We start from the raw sequence: 17513 nt of genomic DNA, 5'->3' as shown, positions 1-17513 counted from the left end.
ATGAAACTATAAATCACTGACTGAACTTGAACGGTTCAACTTCTTGGTTATTTGACGATTAGGGGGTCCCACTTGCTTCTATGCAAAGATTTCTGCTTTTTTCATCACATGATAACTATTTTCCACACGTCAACACTACAATCGTGGTTTATGCACACAATATGCACAAGGAGCGGACCGCTTTTATATCAGTTCCACCCTCTACCATTCGAATCATTGATGTCCTGCTATATGCTGTACTACTGACGTCAAATGTGATACCGTTTGACTGCATTTTGTCAGTATGCAGGATATTATACTACTGCATATGCATAGTGCGTAACTAATCCAAAAGACAATACTGTTTTCCTACAAATATTCATGCATTTATATTGATTTCCACTACTGTACATGTGTCATTTTGATTTTCTCGCAAATTCTTTCTAGTCGATTATTGACCACTCACTTTTAATGTTTAAGCTAATTAGGCAACTTGCAGTTACCAGTTGTGATAAGATTACTTGTTGCGAAAAGTTCTATTTAAGCCACTGCAATTTAGAATACCGAAATATACCTCAACAACAGCATTAATCCCTATGAATATTATACTTAACATTTCTCATTTTCCTCTTTTAGTAGAAAAGGTGGCCTTTGTACTGACGCAGGTGACAGAGATTCAGTTCTACGGAAACTGGGTTTATTTGAAGTTAGATATTTGTGTTTCATTAGAACAGACAGTCCACATGCTCATTTGCGAAGTAAGTGACTACAAGCTCTGTTACATAAACATGCTATTATTCATTGCCAGATGTTTGGTATAGTTGCCTATGTTCCCTTCAGTTTTTTTCTATCCAAACTGTAGATCGTTGCGCTAATATAGTAAGGGTTCACCGCCTAGGTAATTTTCTACAAACTTTTCGTAGTGGGATCGAGTTACTAAAATTGATTCATGGACTGACACCATGTACATGAGAGGGCGTTTTTCTTAATTCAAAGCATATTCCCGTTTAGTTTCATAGGTAATCCACTTCTAAACCTTGCAACAACCGGATGGTATTGCTAGCGTCAGTGAAACTTTCCTAAGAGAGAATTACGGGATATGGTGAATGGGACTAGCAAATATGGACTGAGAGGAAACCAAAGAAAGACTCAGGTACTGAGGAGTACCAGAAATGAGACGGGCAATACTCTTATCAAAACTGAGGACGACATACACTAAAGAGCCAAAGAAACTGGTACACCCACCTAATTTCGTGTAGGACCCCCGCAAACACGGCGAATTGCCGCAACATGACGTGGAATGGACTCGACTAAAGTCAGAAGTACTGCTGGAGGGAATTGACACTAAGAATCCTGCTGGGCTCTTCATAAATCAGTAAGAGTACGACGGGGTGGACATCTCTTCTGAACAGCACGTTGCAAGGCACCTCATATAAGCTCAAGTGGCCAGCGGAAGTGTTTACACTCAGAAAAGTTTTCCTGAAGCTACACTGCAGCAATTCTGGACCTGTGGGTGTGTTCGAATCGTCCTACTGGAATTGCCCCAGTCCGCCGGAATGCACATTGGATATGAATGGATGCAGGTGAAAATGGTTCAAATGGCTCTGAGCACTACGGGACTTAACTTCTGAGGTCATCAGTCCCCTGAAACCTAGAACTACATAAACCTAACTAACCTAAGGACATCATACACGTATGTATGTGGCAGCATTCGAACCTGCGGCCGTAGTGGTCGCGCTGTTCCAGACTTCAGTGCCTAGAACCGCTCGACCACTCTGGCCGGCGATGCAGGTGATCAGACGGGATGCTTACGTACGTGTCACCTGTCAGAGTCGTATCTAGACATACCAGGGGTCCCGTATCACTTGAACTGGACACGCCCCACACCATTACAGAGACTCCACCAGCTTGAAGAGTCCCCTGCTGACATACAGGGTCCATGGATTCATAAGGTTGTCTCCACACTCGTACACGTTCATTCACTCGATACAATTTGAAACGAGATTCGTCTGACCAGACAGTAAGTTTGCAGTCATCAACAATCCCAAGTCGGTGTTAATGGGCTCAGGCGAGGCGTAAAGCTTTGTGTCGTGCAGTCATCAAGGGCACTCAAGTGGGCCTTCGCCTCCAAAGGTCCGTGTCGACGACGTTTCGTTGAATGGTACGCACGCTGACACTTGATGATGGCCAAGTATCGTAATATGCAAAAATTTGCGGTGGGGTTGCATTTCTGTGACACACTCGTAAAACTGTCGTACGTGAAAATGCCCACTTCATCGCTACGTCGGAGATGCTGTGCCCCATCGACCATATCACCTCGTTCAGACTCACGTAAATCTAGATAACATGCCACTGTAGCAGCAGTAACCGATCTAACACCTGCACCAGACACTTGTTTTATAAAGGCGTTGACAATTGCATCACCTATTCTCCTTGTTTACATATCTCTGTATTTGAGTACGCATAGCTATACCAGTTTCTATGGCCCTTCAGAGCCGGCCGAAGTGGCCTAGCGGTTCTAGACTAGGGTGACCAAATTATTTTCGGTGAAATCCGGGGCACATTCACCCGGGTGTCAGGTGATTCTCTATACAATGTCTTATAAAGTAGGGTGACCAAATTACTATCGGTGAAAACCGGGACACTCACCCGGGTGTCAACGGACACTTCATTCCACATGTACCCAGGTTTCTTAATTTTAAATATCAATGTTTTGTTGATACATTTTGTAGCCCGATTATTATAACTAATAAGAGGATACAAAAGATTGGTATAATCTAGATTATCTGTATACTTAATGACATTTAATAAACGTGTACAGTTATAAAGAAATATATTACGATTTTACAAAATTTTACAGCCATTCTACTTTTAATCAATTAATATTAACATGAACTTTAATATTACTGAACACTTGTAGATGGAATTGACTGTCCTTGGAGAAAAGGGTATTTTTCACTGCCTCCAGCCTTCTTGATCATGTCTTTGTTCTTTGAGACACAGTGATAAAACTCTGCACAATCCATTTTGTAGTTGTACAGGATCTGCAGGATTGCTTCAAGAGAGTCCACCTGCATTCTGTTTCTTTCCTCAGTCCACTGGATATTCATGAACGAAAATATTCTTTCCACATTCGCATTATGGACTGGGATTGCAAATAAGTACCTTGCAGTTATTACCAACTCAAAGTACTGCTGAAGAAGACAGTCACACATTTTAAAAAATCTCACCCACTTCTCATGACATTCCAATGGTGGTTTTTTTTTCATCATTCCATTTGTGAAGACTTTCTTCAACAAAATTTGTCACTATGCCGAACTGATCAAAGAGAATGGAATCAGCGATTTCAATCTCTCTATTCTTCAAATAAGAAACTGTCTCTTCAACACTTTCTCATTTTGGCACTCTCTCCAGTAACATCCAATCAAACACCGGCGATAAGGATAAACATGAGGCGCTCCACTTGCTGAGATATTCTACACAAGTGTCATAAAACTTGTTAACTTCTTCTCTGAAACTCCTTTCCGCTGCTTCTGATACTTCTGCTCTTTTAAGGTTAGATTTAACATTAAAAGAAATGAACTACTGTTCTCTCCTCTTAGTATATTCAGTTTCCAGAGTATTTTTCAAAACATCATTTACATCTATTACACTTTTCGTGCTTCCCTCAATTTCCTTTACCCCATGCTGCAAAGTGCTAACCTGACTGTGAATGAACCATAAGTAGGCTTCACTTAAAGGGTTACTGAAAAACTAAACCAATATTTTGGGGACTGTCTTCATTTAGAAAAAAATCTTTTAACGGTTCAAACAGGCGGATTACTTTTTCAACTGCTGGAAACAGTGATAACCAGCGAGTTTTCGAGTGACACATTACATTCATATATTCAGCTCCCACATGATCACATAAATCCCTAAGTTCTAACAGTATATATGTAAAAGTGTGAGTATACCTTCATGACGATAATTTCAACATCACAGCTTAAACTGTCAGCATATGTCTGCACGCTATTGTGTAAAACATGTGTAGGGCACCCTATGCCTTCAATGTTTTCATGCAATGTTGCCTTTAATTTGGTAAATACGTTGCATTTGCCTTGTCTTTTTAAACCACCAAAGTCTGTGTTGGTGTTGTCTCCACAAAATGATACACATTTATTTTTCTCAAGATCAAACATTTCGATTGTATTCATACAAAATTTTGAAATTTTGTCAGATGTTTCATTAGGTAGGGAACTCACCTTCAAAAGTTTGGTCTGAATTCGCTGATTAATATCGAAAAACTGAACAACAAACGGAAATATTTTAGTGGCCTTATGATTACTGGCATCAGTGGATATCCCGTAGAAAGAAGACTTTTTGATGTATTCAAGGCTTTCCTTTACACTCTGGGGAGCAATAACTCGTTTCACTAAGGCTGACACTTTAGTTCTTGCTGAACCAAACTTTTTTGCAATGGAAGAATCATCAAACATAATACTGTTAAGCTTATTAGTACAATCACAAGATCTATAAGTTTGGTGATGTTTTACCGTGTGGTAGGCTAGTGTCAGCTGGGCTGCTAGAACTTTCGTCTCTTCACTTGACTGATGTTTCACAAAATAATTTTGTAGAGATTTACTGCAGCTCGGTGCACTGTATCTGTTAGTCTGTTTCTTTGACCTGATCTGATCAATTATGTCGGAACGTCCACCATGACTTATACTAATAAAACAGTTACATACGGAACACACTGCTTCGTAATCAAAACGACCTTTCTTAATGAAATTCCATTCCTTGGAATAACAGTCACTGAACTTGCAGGCAAGTTTCGGCTTTGCGTTTCACAGTACTGCAGCAATAATACCACTAATATGAGAAAAAACTATTGCAGTTTGTCTGAGAAAACATCAACTGCCACACTGTTCTGACAATGAGTGTGTCAGTAAGTGGCGCGACAATCCGACGGTTTCATAGCTCTGTTACAATAACACAGCTAACTACTTGTTGGTCAAAGTACCGCTCAAAGTAAAATATTGCCTGAGTGTATCAACACTGATGCTGTGATTACTAATATGGGACAATGGAGGTTTTAGACAAATAAGTTAAAATATATTAATTTCTTGTTTTGTATTTCTTTTAATATAGCGAAATTCCAAAAATTTGAGAAAGTTTCACGAAATGTATTTAAAAACTGAATTCCGGGACTTTTGAGCGTCCCGAAACAAATTTTCGGGACACCGGAACACAGGGATGAAAACCGGGACAATCCCGGTTTTCCGGGACGTTTGGTCACCCTATTCTAGGCACTACAGCCTGGAACCGCGCGACCGCTACGGTCGCAGGTTCGAATCCTGCCTCGGGCATGGATGTGTGTGATGTCTTTAGGTTAGTTAGGTTTAAGTAGTTACAAGTTCTAGGGGACTGATGACCTCAGAAGTTAAGTCCCATAGTGCTCAGAGCCATTTGAACCATTTTTTTGGCGCTTCAGAGTGTAAGCTGCTTTACTTAAACATGCTTTTATGCATGGTCAAATGTTTGGTAGAGTCTCTCACGTTCACTTCAATTTTCCTTTTCTACGTCTACTGTAAATCGCAGCGCTAGTGAAATGTGCACTGCTTGGGTAATTTTCTACAAGCTTTTCGAAGTGGGATAGAGTTACTAAATCTGATTCATTGGTTGAAACCTTATTTATGAGAGGGTCTTTTTCTTAATTCAGGACATATTCTAGTTTAGTTTCGTAAGTAATCCATTTCCAAATGTTGTAGGAACCCGATCGTATTACCACCTCAATGAAACTTACTCGACCTGGTGAACGGAAGGGAGAAAATATAGACTAAGAGAAAACCAAAGAAGGACTCAAGTGTTGTGGAGTAGCAGAAATGAGACTGGCGATAAACTTATCAAAATTGAGGACGACGTAGTGCACTACCTGATATCAAATTGGACCCACCACCTCTTATGGGAGGATACTGTTAGATTATGTACTCTTAGACATCCAATAGTTCAGATGGGACAGTAATTACATAGATTGCCGTATTGATATGCTATCCTATTAATTGTGATTCACATTTGATATTTTATACCGTGATGATGGTGTGAACCGAAACCGTTAGTTGTAATAAAAGATATTTTAACAGCCTTGTGCCCTGCATAATTTAAAAAATTATTTTGATGGCTATGTAAACACTAGCATTGTTTAACGGATCTCTCCTTCTTTCATAAAAAATTGTTCTATCTTCACAAAGTATCGAACAGAAAATCTGCGCGTTGTATCCCATATAAACGAATAAGCGTTACGTTTCCCTGCTACGCTCTTTGTAGAAGAAGCTGCAATTTGATTAACGTTAGTTAACAGTGTAGAAAAACTGAAAAGAGTTATTTAATAACGTTGATGACGCCGTATAAGTTGCTGACCAAGTCTAAACATGTCACAAATTTGAACTGATCACTGAAAATACCATTGCTCTTTTAAAATGGACGGATGTATTTTACGTCCCCACCTCCCGGTATATATCAGCTTTCACCTGAAGTAGCGACAGATGCACATTGCGGCCCAGGTATCGCATGCAGTAAGGCTACTGGAACCTGAAAAAGGAAAACATGAGTGGCACGGATCTGGAGCGACTCGACGCTAATCCTGTCTGACCTCGGCTTTACAGTGTAAGTAACGAGACCAGACAGTGTGTCACGCATACTTGCACCCGTGTCAAAATTCAGTGCACTTAGCATACAGGCGGAGTGTCGGTGGCTGTCACCTAATTCCACCGTTCGAAAACACTCGAAAAATCTCCTGTACGGCTCCTGACAGCCTGAATAAATTCTTTCTAGTTTATGCCATTTAGATGCATTACGCGTCAGGCGTATTAAAGTGTAATTTTTATGTGCAGCCGACAGGAGAGTGAATTGTAAACTTTGATAAAAAAAAGTACAGCAGCCAAGAGTGCATAAAATAATTTATTTAAGACAACCGGTTTTAACAAACTGTGCTGTCATCTGCAGATCTTAAAATCTTTTGTTGTAAAACATTTTAGTTTTGCGCGACTTAACGCATAAGGTAAGTGGATGAGAATCAGCACATTATAAAAGGTTTGTCATCGCTAAAATATTGAAAAACGTAAACCACTTTCTGAAAAACGCTATGTTCATATACTTATTGCTCACAGTTGCTTGTTGCATCAGACAAACACGGTACACAACAGTACAACTCTTGCAGCTGCAGTTGCAACAAGCAGAAACGTCTCCTTACTTTTCTTAACCTTTCCATTGGAACCTTCGGTTAGTGATACATTAACGGCCTTGTGGTCACTGGCTACCTGCTCTACGTTAACTAAACAAAAAATTAGGATCTCTTTGTAAATTGGAGATCACTATTCGCTTTTGCCCCATGGTAGTTTTTGGGTTACACATCTGGAACGATGGCACAAGGACACTCTCCCTACTAATGACCGTATTATTTATCAATTACCATGAGGGTAAAATTAGAGTAAATCTTCCGTGTACAAACTGATCTAAACATTTTTTTCCTTGGCACTATTGGTGATTGATCTATAAATCATGGAACGTGGGGCGTGAGTTGGGGGAGGGGTAGGGGCGGTGCGATAAAATTTGATTTACCATGGTAACGTATCGTTGTGATACATCTGACAGTGGACCTCCTCTTCTTCTTTTTCTTCTTCTTCTACTGCAAGCTCTTGGCTTTCCATGTTTTGCAAAGACTTAGTATGAACCAAAACAATAAAAAATTGTCTATTAAACTTGAGGTGTAAAATAAATACTTATGAGCTATTAGCAGTTGTTCAGTAGAAGGTAAGTTTCACAGGAGCTAGGATGAACAAGTGCTCATAGTTCTTAAGGCATGCAGTGTTTACTGGGTATTTGTTTCTTGTTTTCATTCATACTATCTCCTCCCAAAATGTGGAAAGCAAAATATGGAAAGCAAACAGCAGACGTATCACAACGATTTTCGCTTATAACTTTCGACTCGGTCGTTACTGGACCAGGGTCCCTTCCCTCAAACTGATACAATTACCCTTCTCCATCGTCCTTGGAAGTTTGTAACATCATTCCGGAATCATCCAATATGTACAGGCACCAAAAGTATCTAATACTTTCTGTTGCTTATTTCGCATCACCTCTTTGTACCGTCCTAGTGTGATTTAGGCCTAAGAATGAAGCAGACGTTTACGCGACGAAATACATATCATGGTGGAGGTTTTATTGACATGCACTACTGGCCATTAAAATTGCTACACCAAGAAGAAATGCAAATGATAAATGGGTATTAACTGGACAAATATATTATAGTAGAAATAACATGTGATTACATTTACACGCAGTTTGGGTGCATAGATCCTCAGTAATCAGTACTCAGAAAAACCACCTTTGGCCGTAATAACGGCCTTGATACTCCTGGGCATTGGGTCAAACAGAGCTTGGATGGCGTGTACAGGTATAGCTGCCCATACAGCTTCAACACGATACCACAGTTCATCAAGAGTAGTGACTGGCGTATTGTGACGAGCCAGTTGCTCGGCCACCATTGACCAGACGTTTTCAATGGGTAAGAGATCTGGAGAACGAGCTAGCCAGGGCAGCAGTCGAACATTTTCTGTATCCAGAAAGGCCCGTGCAGGACCTGTTGTCGTGCATTATCCTGCTGAAAATGTAGGGTTTCACAGGGATCGAATGAAGGATAGAGCCACGGGTCGTAACACATCTAAAATGTAACGCCCACTGTTCAGCCGTCAGTCCGAACAAAAGGTGACCGAGACGTGTAACCAACGGCATCCCATATCATCTCGCCGGGTGATACGCCAGTATGGCGATGACGAATACACGCTTCCAATGTGCGTTCACCGCGATGTCACCACACACGGATGCGACCATCATGATTCTGTAAACAGAACCTGGATTCATCCGAAAAAATGACGTTTTGCCATTCGTGCACCCATTTCGTCAATCAGTACACCATCGCAGGCGCTCCTGTCTGTGATGCAGCGTCAAGGGTAACCGCAGCAATGGTCTCCGAGCTGTAAATTTATGCCGCTGCAAACGTCGTCGAACTGTTCGTGCAGATGGTTGTCGTCTTGCAAACGTCCCCATCTGTTGACTCAGGGATCGAGACGTGGCTGCACGATCCGTTACAGCCATACGGATAAGAAGCCTGTAATCTCGACTGCCAGTGATACGAGGCCGTTGGGATCCATCACGGCGTTCCGTATTACCCTCCTTAAGGCACTGGTTCCATATTCTGCTAACAGTCATTGGATCTCGAACAACGCGAGCAGCAATGCTGCCATATGATAAACCTTTATCAAAGTCGGAAACGGGATGGTACGCATTTCTCCTCTTTACACGAGGCATCACAACAACGTTTCTCCAGGCAACACTGGTCAACTGCTGTTTGTGTATGAGAAATCGGTTGGAAACTTTCCTCACGTCAGAACGCTGTAGGTGTCGCCGCCGTGCACCAACCTTGCCTGAATGCTCTGAAAAGCAAATCATTTGCACATCACAGCATCTTCTTCCTGCCGGTCAAATTTCGCCTCTGTAGCACGTCATCCTCGTGGTGTAACAATTTAATGACCAGTAGTGTAGATCTACGTTTCTAAGGCGATGTGCAAATAAAGTTAAACTCCTCTCCTAAAACACTCAATATGAACATTGATTCCAGATTTAGAGAATCGTTTCACCACACTTCCTTTGGGGCCATTACTAACTGCTGGAAACAAATTGCGTTGTGCATCTCTGAAACAAGACACGAGTTGACGCATCCTCTCCGCAACGGACTGAAACTGGTACAGCGGTGTCGTAACGATACGATGTCATAAGTTTCATATAGTCCCATAACTAGACAGATAACCGTATGATACAAAGTATCTCATTCGGTACAGTATACGAGAAGCACTCCAGAGGGGCGCAGCCCCGAATCCACCCGAAAACAGGTATGTAAGCCTGCCGGGTAGCCGATCGGTTGCAGGCGCTGCAGTCTGGAACCGCGCGACCGCTACGGTCACAGTTTCGAATCCTGCGTCGGGCATGGATGTGTGATGCCCTTAGGTTTGTTAGGTTTAAGTAGGGGACTTATGACCTCAGCAGTTGAGTCCCGTGGTGCTCAGAGCCAGCCAGGTAGGTAAGGAGGTAACAGGACCGAATCCTCCCGAACTGTTACATTGTAGTATTATAGACAATAATATAATTATCTATGACACGTTCCTTATCACCTTCCCCTAACCCTCCCATGTTTTAAACAGAAAATACTGATTGACTTATGCACGCTTTGCGCGTGGCCTTGATCTGGACTTTATCTCAGTGAGATAAAAGATAAAACTTTTAAACATACTCATAATACACGCGAAAAATCTTTACATCTTCTACTGCAACTTCATATGCTTTACTTTGCCTGCTAGGAGTATTCATAAAGTTTAGAACTGCTACATACTTCAAACGGGAAGATTCGATCCCGTCGCTTTTGAGACCCTTGCGGGCTTGGGTGGGTTCGGTACCATTTTTCTGACCGCGGGAGGATTCGGGGGTGCGCCCCTTCGGAGCATTGTTTATTTGGAATCAGCGCGTTTTCCATCAGAGATAATACGTAGGGATCGTGTAACTTCTACTTCACGTTGTTCGAATGTGGGTCTACATACTTACTGCTCCTCTCGAATATGCAATAGTAGTTATCAATAACTCTCCCATTCCAGAGTCATTAAGGAATCGAACTCGAATGCATAAAACTGATTCAAACAAAGGACGAGTACAGTCTGGATAAGTTTCGTTCCGTTTCAAGAAATTCCTGTTTCTCACCCAGTGGTTATGCCATAATTTGTCCTCTGATGTGTGTCGTGCACTGATATAATTTTGCAGCTACAAGGTAACACTCACTAAACTACACTCCTGGAAATTGAAATAAGAACACCGTGAATTCATTGTCCCAGGAAGGGGAAACTTTATTGACACATTCCTGGGGTCAGATACATCACATGATCACACTGACAGAACCACAGGCACATAGACACAGGCAACAGAGCATGCACAATGTCGGCACTAGTACAGTGTATATCCACCTTTCGCAGCAATGCAGGCTGCTATTCTCCAATGGAGACGATAGTAGAGATGCTGGATGTAGTCCTGTGGAACGGCTTGCCATGCCATTTCCACCTGGCGCCTCAGTTGGACCAGCGTTCGTGCTGGACGTGCAGACCGCGTGAGACGACGCTTCATCCAGTCACAAACATGCTCATTGGGGGACAGATCCGGAGATCTTGCTGGCCAGGGTAGTTGACTTACACCTTCTAGAGCACGTTGGGTGGCACGGGATACATGCGGACGTGCATTGTCCTGTTGGAACAGCAAGTTCCCTTGCCGGTCTAGGAATGGTAGAACGATGGGTTCGATGACGGTTTGGATGTACCGTGTACTATTCAGTGTCCCCTCGACGATCACCAGAGGTGTACGGCCAGTGTAGGAGATCGCTCCCCACACCATGATGCCGGGTGTTGGCCCTGTGTGCCTCGGTCGTATGCAGTCCTGATTGTGGCGCTCACCTGCACGACGCCAAACACGCATACGACCATCATTGGCACCAAGGCAGAAGCGACTCTCATCGCTGAAGACGACACGTCTCCATTCGTCCCTCCATTCACGCCTGTTGCGACACCACTGGAGGCGGGCTGCACGATGTTGGGGCGTGAGCGGAAGGCGGCCTAACGGTGTGCGGGACCGTAGCCCAGCTTCATGAAGACGGTTGCGAATGGTCCTCGCCGATACCCCAGGAGCAACAGTGTCCCTAATTTGGTGGGAAGTGGCGGTGCGGTCCCCTACGGCACTGCGTAGGATCCTACGGTCTTGGCGTGCATCCGTGCGTCGCTGCGGTCCGGTCCCAGGTCGACGGGCACGTGCACCTTCCGCCGACCACTGGCGACAACATCGATGTACTGTGGAGACCTCACGCCCCACGTGTTGAGCAATTCGGCGGTACGTCCACCCGGCCTCCCGCATGCCCACTATACGCCCTCGCTCAAAGTCCGTCAACTGCACATACGGTTCACGTCCACGCTGTCGCGGCATGCTACCAGTGTTAAAGACTGCGATGGAGCTCCGTATGCCACGGCAAACTGGCTGACACTGACGGCGGCGGTGCACAAATGCTGCGCAGCTAGCGCCATTCGACGGCCAACACCGCGGTTCCTGGTGTGTCCGCTGTGCCGTGATTGTGATCATTGCTTGTACAGCCCTCTCGCAGTGTCCGGAGCAAGTATGGTGGGTCTGACACACCGGTGTCAATGTGTTCTTTATTCCATTTCCAGGAGTGTATATGAAACACAATCGTCGTAACTTCTGAACGGTTTGTGTTCGAACGTTCAAACGGCGCGAGTGGCCGCGGAGCGTGATGGGAATTAGTATGCGAATGCATGGTTTGGTTTAGCAATGAAACCCACTTTTATTTGGACAGGTTCGTCGATGAGCAAAATTGGTTCATTTGGGGGACTGAGAATCCGCATTTCGCCATCCAGAAGTCTCTTCACCCTCAACGAGTGACTGTGTGGTGTGCAACGTCCAATCACGGAATAATACGATATTCCTTGATGGTGCGGTGGCTACCGAACAGTAGGTGAAGGTTTTGGAAGGTGATTTCATCCCCCTTATCCAAAGTAGACCCTGGTTCATGCAAGACGGAGCTCCCGTCGAAGTACAAGAGTGATGTCCTGGAGGAGCACTTTGGGGGACCGCATTCTGGCTCTGGGATACCCAGAAGCCACTGGCTTGAACCTCGAATGGCCGCCATAGTCTCCGGATCTGAACACGTGGGACTTCTTTTTGTGAGGCTATATTAAAACCAAGGTGTACAGCAATAATCCCACAACCGTTGCTGAGCTGAAAGCACCATTCAGGATGTCATCGACAAGATCGATGTTCCGATACCCCTGCGGGTCATGCAGAATTTCGCTATTCGTCAGGGCCACATCATCGCCAATGATGGTGGGAATCTGGAACATGACATAATATCCGAATGTCCGTAGTGACGCTTACATGTTGAATAGTGTGCACGCCGTAGTGTGAAACTAATTTACGTTTCTACAATTAATAAAATATTCCGGACTATTATACCGTTGCCGACTGGATTTCATTTTAATATCTGACGTTTCGTCCCCATCTGCAGAGAAAATTGACAGTGTGGATCGTAGCTATGTTGAATGCCGATTCATACCCTGGCTCGCTTCTAACTACAGCAGAATTCCGCTTCCGCGATCTTCCGCGCACTGGCGTGAGGTCACATGTTTTGAATACGCGAACGCAATTGGCCGTTGTCGACTGCCGTCGTCCGCTGTTCAATCATCCCATGGTGGAAGACTGGCACATCTCTTGCTGCCCTTAGTGGCCGAGCGGTTCTAAGCGCTACAGTCTGGAACCGAGCGACCGCTACGGTCGCAGATTCGAATCCTACCTCGGGCATGGATGTGTGTGGTGTCCTTAGGTTAGTTACGTTTAAGTAGTTCTAAGTTCTAGGAGACTGATGACCTCAGAAGTTAAGTCCCATAGTGCTCAATACCGGAAACCAAATATCATGCAGTTTCACGCCCTCCTCCAATTCCTGGGGTGTTTCATAATTTCTGTTGCCTCTCTGTACAGCCTTTCCTGGTATCCGCTTGTTGCTGCCATACTTGAGTCGTATCAAAACGAATTTGGTGGCCTCCTGGCTGTAAAGTATGTTCCGCAACAGCTGATCTGTCAGTCTCCCCTCTTCTGCAGTTGCTTTTGTGCTCTTCGGCGGTTTTTTTTCTGTAGTACCCATGTACACCTCCCCACAACTACACGGAATCCTATAAATTCCAGCTTTCTTCCAGCGGTTGAACATCCTTGGCCGACTTTAGGCGATGTGTCTTCCGTGTGGGTGTGTAAATTACCACTGTTCCGCTTTTTCAAGATTTTACCTATGCGGTCAGTGACGTCCTTAATGAATAGCACGAAAACTTTCCATTTTACCGGCACTTGAGCATCGCTATAATTTCTACGCGGTGATCTTAGCGCCCTTTTCACCTCAGCGAACGAATAACCATTCTAGAGCAACGCATTGGCGAGATTTCTTAATTCTGCATCAAGCAGCTTTGGTTCGCCGGTTTTCCTTACTCTATCCGCCAACGTTTATATGATGGCTCTGTTTTGCTGGGGGTTTTAGTTCGAATCCCCTTGTAGGCAACGATTTGTGTGGATGGGTTTTCGGTAAATCGTGTAGCCCAATCTACCATCTTCTTTCTTGGAAAACACATCAAGAAAATTTAACCTTCCGCCTGCCTCCTCCTCCTCCTTGCTAAACTGAATCTTCGGATTGATACCGTTGAGATGTAGATAAAAACCATTCAGGCAATAATTGTGAAAGGTCAATAATTGTCTCCCTGTATATGAAGATACCGCCTGCAAAATGTGTTGCGAGTAGAGTTACTAGTAAAGAAGTAATCAATTAAAATGTCGTGCATGGTGCTACAGTTTACTGCACGAACAGCGAAAAGGTAGTAAACGATAAACTCTTTTTCCTTTCATTGTTTTGTAGGGGATGTCACCGAGAAAAAGTTGCGCTATGCTTCGAAATGCCCATAAGAGCTCTCATTCTCAAATACTGGATTAATAAAGTTTAGGTAATTTGCGCGCCATAAGTTACAATGCATCAAGACGTATACAAGGTTTCTAACTTCAATATTTCTCTAATTGTGTTAAACGTTTAATGTGAGATTATAGCTCTTAATGTGCAGGTTATAGCAGCATTTCAAATTTTTAAATTCGGTCAATAATTAGTATACATGAAATACTGAAAATCAAATTTTTGTTGGCCCTAGAAGCTGTTTCATTGGGAATCTCTAACTGAACTGGTTGCTTTTAGCCGTAATGTAGTAATGCGGATTTGAAGAAGCAGAGCAGTTACTGCCCCATAACCTTTGTAAAGAAAAACGTAAAAATAATCGTTGATGAAGAGCAGGAAACAGTTTGTGCGCCACGTGCATGGCTTTGTAATACGGTCTCTACTTAATGGCTGAGGCAGCGTGCAAGGCCTGAAACGGCGATGAGCCTCCACTTGCATTTTAATGCAGAAACGATAATGCTAAAGATTCAAGATATATTCGATAATGCGCTAAGCAAACGATGCACGTATTCCAATGCATACTAATCAGGTATGGCGCACAGCGGGATTTAATGACCAAGTAACGGGCCGTAAGTAGAATTAATAGCGGTTCCTACAGACAGCAGGTAGGGAAAAAATCGATTTGTGTGCAGTTTGTGTCAAAGGAAGTACTGAAAAATTTAGCAGCACCAGGATACCGGCTCTAAATAAAGAAATTGTAAAGAAAATCTAGAACAGTAAAAATAAAGATATTAACAGTGCTGCAAGATTACCAATAAAAGCGATAAAGCTGCAAGTTAAAAAAAAAGTAGAAAAGTTCACGGGATCGTAAGGCTTTCATTGCGATTATTATAAGTAACTACTGAGCCATTACGAAAGAATTACATTTCATTCTAAATTAAAACGTAATCTGAGCTATCACAGAGAATACTTGAGCGTAAGTAAACTGCAGTAGTACCGTAACTGAACGTGTAATTCAAACTTTCGCATTCACATAACGGTGAACCAAAGAGACGACGTTGTGGGAATTAAAAGGTCTTCTCATTAGAAGCTATATGATACTGGTAGATTCATTACAACAACAGTTCTCGAAATAACCATGTAGTACATTTACTCATCAGTTCATCGCACGCATCCGGACACCAGCCACCAAACTTTCTGTTTGTTGTATCCACAGTGACGACAAGGAAGATAAAGACAAAAAATAAACAGGTAATTGCGATTTATAATGATACCACTAGAGCCAGAGCACAAGCTCGCATATGTAGAAGACGTCACTTTTCGCCGTAATCAGTCTAGGATACCATTAGAAACTTAAACCTAAATGACTAAATCGTGCCCAGCTACACAGAGGAAACAAGAGACGGTGAGAATATGGTTCAAATGGCTCTGAGCACTATGGGACTTAACTTCTAAGGTCATCAGTCCCCTAGAACTTAAAACTACTTAAACCTAACTAACCTAAGGACATCACACACATCCAAGGCCGAGGCAGGATTCGAACCTGCGACCGTAGCGGTCTCACATCTCCAGATTGTAGCGCCTAGAACCGCTCGGCCACAACGGCCGGCACGGTGAGAATAATGTGGGACGCACGCACCATTAAGCTCGTCGGGTGACTGGGTGGTAGAAGAGTAAGTGGTAACCAATTTATCTACCAGAAACATTCTCCTGGGAAGAAACACGTTTCGAAGCTAATCTCATCGCTAAGAAGCCTTAAAATTAACTTTTAACGGCAATCATCTTTACTACGGTCGTGATCATCTAAATTTTAGGAACGACATTCCACAGATGAATACAAATATGAAAAAATTCTCCTCCTAAATACGAATTAATTAATTTAGAAACACTCAAAAAAACTTTGGGACAAAATGGAACATCATAGACATAGCAAATAAATCACTAATCACTGAAACATGGCGCGGGATGTAAAATAAGTCGAATCCTACAGCACATCTGAATCACCCCATCGCGACAGCAGCGAATGAAAGAAGAAGCGCATTAACTCATAGAAAAATATCAGTAGAGCCACACTGCATTCATACACATACATATAAATCATAGCACGTCTTCATAACAATCACTGCGAACACGCGATAGCTCACCCATTATTGTGCAAGTGGCGGCCAACAGGTGTTACACAAAAATAATTTAAACAATGCAGCAGTTTTGGTTTTGAAGGAAAGTGGTGTAAGCTCTATATTTTCATTCGATGTGTCATACCTTATATTTGTAAACTGGATACTTGTTAAACAGGAGTTTTCAGTAGTCGATATATTACGCTACAGGGGTTCTGAGTACAGGCCGAGCGATCTTTGTTTGACAGTAGCATTGTCGTTGGCAATAGCATTCTGTGAGAAGTAAGTGATAGAGTTTGGTGTTGGTCACGTTACCTGCGGTCTGGAAATTGCTAACAGAGCACAGGGATGAAGATGCAGATTATGTTGAATTTTGGAAATATGATTTGGTAAAGACCGATTTGAGAAGTGTGACGATTTTCAGATAATGTTTTTGCGTTGTTGCCTGCTTGCATGTAATTTAAAAAGAGTTTGAAAAAAGAAAATTTTTTCCTTATTTTTCTTTATTGATCCAAGGTAGCTAGGTTGATTGTTCAGACGGGATTAAACACAGTTATCTATTCACACAGCTAGCACTCAGAATTTTAGATGCTCCACTCCTTTACCTGTTCGATAACTAATCTCATGGTAGAATAATATCTCTTTATATACGGTATGTGATTTTTGTATAGTTGATTGCGAGTGTAAAGACGACACACGACACGCGTCAGTTTCATTTAAAAATTAATAAAATCAACAAACACAAATCCATACTAAATTAAAGTAGTGACAGTGGTATACAAAATGCTCTCCGGCAGACACCATAAGGTGGCTTGAGGAGTATTAATGTCCACTAATGTGTGTTTGGATGGCTTTTATCG

Source organism: Schistocerca gregaria, chromosome 2, assembly GCF_023897955.1.
Source record: "Schistocerca gregaria isolate iqSchGreg1 chromosome 2, iqSchGreg1.2, whole genome shotgun sequence".
NCBI classification, from domain to species: Eukaryota; Metazoa; Arthropoda; class Insecta; order Orthoptera; family Acrididae; genus Schistocerca; species Schistocerca gregaria.
This window is presented reverse-complemented; position numbering follows the sequence as displayed.